This window comes from Bison bison, unplaced genomic scaffold (genome assembly GCF_000754665.1).
Source record: "Bison bison bison isolate TAMUID 2011002044 unplaced genomic scaffold, Bison_UMD1.0 scf7180017864338, whole genome shotgun sequence".
Lineage (NCBI taxonomy): Eukaryota > Metazoa > Chordata > Mammalia > Artiodactyla > Bovidae > Bison > Bison bison.
In genome coordinates, this window is record NW_011494910.1 from 880,684 (window position 1) to 889,575 (window position 8,892).

At 44.5% G+C, this 8,892-nt stretch overlaps 1 pseudogene; it reads left to right on the top strand.

Moving 5' to 3' along the window:
* The first annotated feature begins 2,755 nt into the window (after nt 1-2,755).
* On the top strand, nt 2,756-3,924 carry LOC104998781 (annotated as a pseudogene).
* Nucleotides 3,925-8,892: the final 4,968 nt, after the last annotated feature.

Below are 8,892 nucleotides of genomic sequence, written 5' to 3' on the forward strand. Positions count from 1 at the left end.
GGGCTCTCTAGAGGTGAGAGACAGAGGTTCTAGTCCTAATCCTGCCCTAAATAGCTGTGTGACATTGGGCATCTTTTCCCATCGCACGGCCTCCTTTTCTTCATCTGAAAAATTAAAAATTTTGTGTAGATGATTTCTGAAAACGCCGCTTCTGACTGTTAGCAATACCAGGCTGTGGTTTACTTATTTATGATATTTATGTCAAAAATAAGTATACACACTTATCTATGATATTTAAGCATTACACTAAGCACTTCCTATATATTACTATTCATCTACCCAATAACTTTGGGAAGAACTTATTGTCATTATAAAGATGAAAACAATTGAGGATAAAAGAAATTAAAGATTTGCCTTGTCATAGATAGTAGGTGGCTGATTCAGGATTAGAATCCAAACAAAACCTTGTTTTTGTTGTGGTCAACAAAAACAAGTGTGTCTGAATGTGTCTCAAGTATCAAGATGAAAGAGGCCTCCTGTTTAAAGAGACTGCTATTTGCTCTTCTAAACTAGGCCTCTGAGGGAACCTTCCCTGGCAGTCCACTGAAGGGGACACAGGTTTGATCCCTGGTCAGGGAAGCTAAGATCCTGTATGCCGTGTGATGCAGCCAAAACAACAGCAATAGTAAATAATATAAATAAAGAATAAACAAGGTGTCTCTGAGGTGGCCTTCAGAATGCTGTCTGGGGGTACAGACCACTTTTTGCACAGGCCTGATCCCCACCAGTTCAGCCAACAGTTATGAGCCCGGTGCTGCAGCAAGGGAGGCGCTGACACAGATCACGGGGTCTGGGCAGATGTGGCAGGTGTTTTGGTGCCCTAAGAGTGCCTCTGAGACAGGCTGTGTTGCTTGAGGTTCATGGACCATTGCATCAGAGTGGCCTGGGTTCTTATGACAAATAGGCCTACATCTCATGTCAAACCACAGAATCAGAGCCTCAGGGAAGAAAGAGGCTGCTTAATCTGAATTTTTACCAAACTCTCTAGTGATCTGAGTTACTATACTAAGAAGTCCTAGGGTGCTGGGACTTGAATGCCAGAAAAGGGATACTTGATTAATGCTGTAGGCAATGGGAAGACTTTGAAGTCTTTTAAAAGCTGAAAAAGTGACATGTTTAGGATATTGTTCAAAGAAAATTATTCTGTCAAGTCTTCAGTGTGGATTGAAGTAAAGACAGACTGGAGGGCAGAATAACCAGTCAGTCAGTCAGTCACTCAGTCATGTCCAACTCTTTGCGACCCCATGAACTGCAGCACACCAGGCCTCCCTGTCCTTGCCAACTCCCAGAGTTTACCCAAACTCATGTCCATTGAGTTGGTGATGCCATCCAGACATCTCATCTTCTGTCGTTCCCTTCTCCTCCTGCCCTCAATCTTTCCCAGCATCAGGGTCTTTTCCAAGGAGTCAGTTCTTTGCATCAGGTGCCAAAGTGTTGGAGTTTCAGCTTCAACATCAGTCCTTCCAATGAACACCCAGGACTGATCTCCTTTAGAATGGACTGGTTGGATCTCCTTGCAGTCCAAGGGACTCTCAAGAGTCTTCTCCAACACCACAGTTCAAAAGCATCAATTCTTCGGCGCTCAACTTTCTTTATAGTCCAACTCTCACATCCATGCATGACTACTGGGAAAACCATAGCCTTGACTAGATGGACCTTTGTTTACAAAGTAATGTCTCTACTTTTTAATATGCTCTCCGGGTTGGTCATAACTTTCCTTCCAAGGAGTAAGTGTCTTTTAATTTCATGGCTGCAATCACCATCTGCAGTGATTTTGGAGCCCCCCAAAATAAAGTCAGCCACTGTTTCTACTGTTTCCCCATCTATTTGCCATGAAGTGATGGGACCGGATGCCATGATTTTAGTTTTCTGAATGCTGAGCTTTAAGCCAACTTTTTCACTCTCCACTTTTACTTTCATCAAGAGGCTCTTTAGTTCTTTTCCACTTTCTGCCATAAGGTGACCCGTAGGCTATGGCAATAGTCTAGATGGAACAGAAGGACTGGGGAGGGAGAATTTTGCCCATAGCAAGAGGCAAAGGCAGGAATGATGTTGCAAATGTAGTTGTGTTCTTGTGTTGGTCAGTCGCTAGGTCATGTCCAACTCTTTGTGACCCCATGGACTGTGGCACACCAGTCCTTCCCTGTCTTTCACTGCCTTCTGGGGATTTTTGTCCCTAAAAGGGACAAAAAAATTCATGTCCATTCAGTCAGCGATGCCATCTAACCATCTCCTCCTCTGCCACCCTCTTCTTTTACCTTCAATCTTTCCCAGCATCAAGGCATTTTCCAGTGAGTCAGATCTTTGCATCAGGTGGCCAAAGTATTGGAGCTTCAGCTTCAGCATCAGTCCTGCCAGTCAATATTCAGGGATGATTTTCTTTAGGATTGACTGGTTTGATATTCTTGCTGTCCAAAGGACTCAAGAGTCTTCTCCAGCACCACACCTTGAAAGCATCAGTTATTCGATGTTCAGCCTTCTTTATGGTCCAACTCTAGGCCTTGGCAACTGATCAGAAGGGGTAGGGTTAAAGATGTCTGTCAAACTCGGCCTGGTGTCTAGACAATGAACATTAATGCTATTTTGAAAGAGAATGAAATCAGAAGTTGACCATAAAGGAAAAAAGTATCTTGACTTGTTTAGTCTGACACATCTGAGTGACTGAACTGAACTGAACTGAGCAAGTCAAGATAATTTTTTGCCTTATGCTCAACTTCTGATTTCATTCTCTCAAAATAGCATTACCGTTCTTGTTACAGGCTTGTTACAGGCTGAGATTAAAACACCAGAAAAAATATTTCAAAATGTCCAGTTCTCAACTGAAATAAAAAGCAGTTGGCAGTTCAGCAGGAAAGTTAGGGTTAGAAATCATAGTTTGACATTTGCTCTGTATAGGGAGATGCTAATTCAAACACTTCCAGGATCAAGGTAGGTAATGCAAATGAAGATTAAGTATATAAAAATCATAATAAATCCCAGCCTTTTCCCTTCGGCTCACCACTGGAAATCCTGGTGTCACCATGGGCCACTGCCCCACCCAGTGTTATAGATATTGTACGAACAAGCCGTACTCAAAGTCTTCCTTCTGCCAAGATATCCCTGATTGTAAGATCCACATCTTTGACCTGGAGTGGAAGAAGGCAAAAGTGGATGAGTTCCCACTCTGAGGTCACATGGTGTCATCCGAGTGTGAGCAGCTCTCCTCCGAAGCCCTGGAGGCTGCCTCCATTTGTGCCAACAAGTACACGGTGAAAAGCTGTGGCAAAGGTGGCTTCCACATCCGAATGTGGCTCCAACCCTTCCCTGTCACCTACATCAACAAGATGTTGTCCTGTGCTGGAGCTCATAGGCTCCAGACAGGTATGTGTGGTGGCTTTGGAAAGCCCCAGGTCACAGTGGCCAGGGTCCACATCGGCCAAGTCATAATGTCCATCTGCACCAAGTTGCAGAACAAGGAGCATGTGATTGAACTCTGCAGGGCCAGGTTCAAGTTCCCTGGCTGCCAGAAGATCCACATCTCCAAGAAGTGGGGCTTTATTAAGTTTAATGTGGATAAATGTGAAGACAGTGTAGCAGAAAAGCAGCTCATCCTGGATGGCTATAGGCTCAAATACATCCCCAGTTGTGGCCTCTGGACAAACGGCGAGCCCTGTACTCACGAGATCCTTGGTGTTATCCCCTCCTTACTCATGCCCACCAATAAATCCTACTTTCCTATCAAGTAATAATAATAATAATAATAAACCCCAGCATTCAGCCATGGTAAGTGATAATCACAACTTGGTCTTAGCAGGGATGCTATAAAGAGTGGGTGGGGACTGGACAAATTGAAGGACACATTCCCTGTCTTAGGTACCAGTCATCAGTAAATAAGAATGTGGAATCAGTGTAAATAGATATGTTAATTTTTAAAGAGAAATTATAATTCTGGGTTTTATTTTGATACAACATTGCTGCTGCTGCTGCTGCTGCTGCTGCTAAGTCGCTTCAGTCATGTCCGACTCTGTGCGACCCCAAGACAACAGCCCACCAGGCTCCCCCATCCCTGGGATTCTCCAGGCAAGAACACCGGAGTGGGTTGCCATTTCCTTCTCCAATGCGTGAAAGTGAAGTCACTCAGTCGTGTCCGACTCTTAGTGACCCCATGGACTGCAGCCCACCAGGCTCCTCCATCCATGGGATTTTCCAGGCAAGAACACCGGAGTGGGGCACCATTGCCTTCTCTGTATACGACACTACCTAATAGTTAAAAATTGAGAGCTAATATTTTAAATGCTTAAGCACTATTCAAACCAAACAATGTATATTGTGATTGAGTCTGCTTCACAGGCTTCCAACTTGTGACTTCTGAGCTATTTGGATGGTAATTGGTAGAGAGAGGAAATCCAGAGACTGTGTACTATGCAGAACCATGACCCTCCCCAGCTCCCAAGTTTGCCTGTAGGTAAGCCCAGTAAAGCTTAGGCAGGCCTGTTATTTTGGCCACCAGGTGTCCGATGGGCTCCCAGGTTGGGTGGCAGGGTGCATCTGCCATGGCTGTTTCTATTCATCACTTGGAAACTGTGTGGGAAGCTGCTGAGGGTGATCCAGCGCAGGTTAGAGGCTGCACACCGCCAGCAGCTGCCCTCTGTGGCTATCTTCAGCCTTCACTCTGAAGATTTTGTGTACCTCAGAGCATCTGAGTCCTGAAGCAGATATCTTGTTTAGCAGATCTACTTGCTCACTTTCCTATAAAGAAGTTCTCTTGCCAAATTTAGGTGTTTTTTGTGCAATGGCATCTTCTTTTTGCATCTTCCTTCAGAGCCATTGGGAAATGGGTTACTTTTTAGCTTTCTGACTCTTCTTCAACCTTCAACAGTTTCTCAGAAATGATCCTTACAGACTTGAAAATTGTTGTGACCCGGGGATTAGAAAGTCCTTTTCATATTTATATTTTGCCAAGCCTTCCTTCAGTCCAGATGGGTAGTTTTCCACTTAACCCTAATCATCTTTGCATTACATGTTTCTGTCCCTGTTCTCAGTTCACTTTGGGGTGAGGAAAGGGAATTAAAGACAGATACTTAAAAATCACTAACATCCCCAATTTCTTAGTCTTCTTTAACAAGTTCTAGGAACAATGTTATCTTCTTTTTGTCTTTGATTCCTGTTCCTGATTCTAAAGAGTAACTCTCAGACTGATGGTCTAGAGCTGATCTTGAAGGGTACAACTTTGTGAGACGGTGATAGGGAACTCAAAAACATATCCCGAACAGTATCCAATGATGTTTGCAAAGAATTATGAATATATTTAGCAATATTTTCATTCTGATTAGAAGAAGAGGCATTCATCCTCCCTGGGTGATGTTTCTTATCAGCTCTGGGCAGCAGGGCAAGGTTATCCCCGAGGAGGCCTGAAGAGAGGAAAGATCAAATTAACATCTATACCAGCCACACTCAGACACACCTGCCAAAATACACACTCCACCCAGACACAAACACTTCACAAAATGATGTCCTTCAATATATACTATGTACATGCTAATATCTGCAAACATATATCCACAGTCCCTTCTATCCACAAATATCATGCACATTTAAGTATGTACATTCATATATACTGCCTACCTACCCACATGGATACACACATATATACACACATACATACACACATACACATGCACACTCACACACTGACTTACTGAAACTATGCACTGCACAGTGTTAGAATGAGCTGATATAACCTCCTAGAAGATCGCAGCCCAGCCTCAGCCTGCAGATCAACTTTACTTAACCTCAGGTTTCAACATGTGGTCAGGAAACTGGGAGGTAGTCTTGACAACCGAGGTAAGGCCCTGCAGGGTCAGCAGGCTGCTGGGAGAGATGGTCACGTACAATGATCTGATTGTGCCACACTGGGGAGTGGAAAGCAGAGCATGTGTGATGACCCCACAGACAAAGCTAGGGCTGAGAACTGAGGAGAGGAACCCAGTTCTGGGTAGGGATTTGATCTGAGGAGGGTTGTTTGGGAAGCTGTGGGTCACTCTAGAGAGGCCACACAGGTAAGCTGTGCAAGTGGGTGCGATGGGCATCCAGGGAAACAGTGGGTTGGGGTCACATGCACAGAAAAATTTCAGGTCCAGTTGAGGCATACACTGGCATCACCCCCACCTCCACACTACCTGCCCAACATGGCAGTAGGTAGAGTCATAGTTCAGCAGAATGTTAGGACATTTAATGTTCAAAATTCAACTCAAGGCATTTGGGGAGAGGGGGAGAGATGAGTAAGGAGGAAGAGGAACAGGAAGAAGAGAAGAGAGAGGGAGGGACCCATGGTTCTTATCCAGATGCTAGAACTATACCTTGGCTATGCCAAGCAATGGGAGGCAGCAGGAAACAGAAGTGAAATCTGGACTTCAGAGCTTCTCAGGACCCTGGTCCTAGCAGTTTAAGGGAAGTTTCAGAGAGTTCCAAAAGTAATTTGGATTATTATAATGTATTTGCCTTTAAAAGAAACTGATTGAAAGTCCAAATCCTGTAAAGTGACTTGGAAACTTTGCATGTTGGATACATTAAACTTCCTCTCCCTAGGCTTGTGTGTAGAAAGAAGAGAGGATGAGAAAGTACATGAAGTGCTTTCTGGTTCTTATTATCAATGCTCTCTACAAAGTTCAGGAATTAACCACCAATGATGAGACTAAGACACTCCCTGGGTAATGGGGGAATCTGTGGGATAAGACCTTGCTCCTATTTCAAAATGAAGAATATTCCCCTCCAATTCATTGCATCATCATCTAGAATGACAGCTCTGTGGGATGAGGTGGGACTAGGGGCCACTGTAGTAGAACAGGGGCTCCACGGTCTAATGAGAAGGGCTTGATATTTGAAGTCAAGAGATCTGCTAGTCCTGGCACTAGTGAGAACTAGCTGTGTGACCTGGCGAATGATATAAAAAACCTACATAAGGACAGAATTCTATTTCCTAAGGCAAAAAACAGGTGATGATCTGTCACAAAACTTTCCCCCCATCAATTATGGACTAGAGCAAGGCCCAGAACAGCACACCCCTGTCAACAGCATACCCAGGAAGATGTTATTTTCAGATTTTGGTGCTAAATCACTCTGCACACATGTTTATACCTTGGCCTGTTTCCCTGGTCTTGCTGACAGCTGATCTTTTTGTTTGATGTTCTCTAAGTTATCTTGTTTCCAGTTCCAGTCCTGTTTCTGAACACACATTGTTTCCCCCTCAATGAGCAGAGGTACAGCCTGATCCAGCTTTGGGGAGGAGTCAGTGAAGAGCTCATCTAAGAGATTTGTTCAATGCCAAAACACTAGAATTCCAGGGCATTTTAATGGGTTATATGAAGCAATGGAGCAGAATATTTTAAACCCAAACTGTCCTAGAAATATAGAACATATAAGCATAGTAATGGCACCCCACTCCAGTACTTTTGCCTAGAAAATCCCATGGACGGAGAAGCCTGGTAGGCTGCAGTCCATGGGGTTGCTAAGAGTCGGACACGACTGAGCGACTTCACTTTCACTTTTCACTTTCATGCATTGGAGAAGGAAATGGCAACCCACTCCAGTGTTCTTGCCTGGAGGATCCCGGGGACAGAGAAGCCTGGTAGGAGGTCGTCTATGGGGTCGCACAGAGTCGGACACGACTGAAGCGACTTAGCAGCAGCAGCAGCAGCAACCTGTTTTCCAGTAGTCTGCAAACAAGATGTGAGCCTCTAAAAAGATCATTAATCTTATCAAACAACAGATTATAAATGCCAAATGAATGGTATGGATAATGTTAATTCTGTAGTGAGAGAATGATCAGCACAAGTTTTCAAAGTGGAGGACCCAGCTTAAGCTGTGCCTTTAGGAGTGTGAGGGATTGGGAAAGACGGCAAGGAGGCAGCGAGGTATCCAAGAGGTAATGGCATGGGTTACAGTGCAGCAAGGCCATGCACATTCATAGCACATGGAATGGGGACCATATTACAGGGCAGGGATAGGGATCATGGGCAAATGCTGGGGGCTCTGGGATGCAGAACTGCTCTGACGCTTAGAGAACAGTGAGGAGAGTCACCTGGGAGCACAAAGTGGCAGAAACCTAAAAAGGTAGATGCAGCCAAATGATGAAAGTTCTTAACTATTACACAAAGGGGTCCATACCTAATCCAGTAGACAAATGGAGGATATCTCAGAATGATCTGAGCAAAAGAAGAGCACGTGAGTGCAGAACTTTAGGAAAGTAAATCTAACAGTGAGAAGTGTGGTTTGGGGACTGGATTTGATAGTGTCTACTGCAGTCATCTAGACATGAAGAAGCAACGGGTCTTGAGACTGGATCTAATGAAAAAGTAACAAGCCAAAAGTGAGTCTGAGTTTTCTGAGTAGAGTGACTGGGGAACCAGTGGTATTTGATAGGAATGGAGGTCAAGAAGGAGGCTGGCCTTGGAGAAGTCAGTGGAATTTAGACTGACATTGATGTAGTGGCTGGACATCCAAGAGGAGAGACAGAGCAGATAGGAGGAGCGGGATGAAAGGACATGTGAACAGACTTGCAGATAGGAAAGTCACTGGTAAAAACAAAGTAAATATCAAAGTGGACAACATGAACCAGATCTCTGTGAGGAAAAAAGGTGAAGAGAAAAGGAAGAGGAATCAGTGGACATAATGAGGAAAGGGGAACAGGAAGGGATCCATGGGAGACACAGCCGGGGAGGAAGGAGACAGAGGAATCTGGGGTCAGGGAAGAAAAGAGGAGACTGCCCCCAAAGTGAAGGAAAATAAAGATTTACAGAGGCCATCGGGTTTGACTCGATATTAATATATATGTACGGGGCACCTACATATTCTGAACCCTGGGATGTTGGTTAGGCGTTATCCTCATTCAGCAGACCTCAAGGAGAGCCTGTG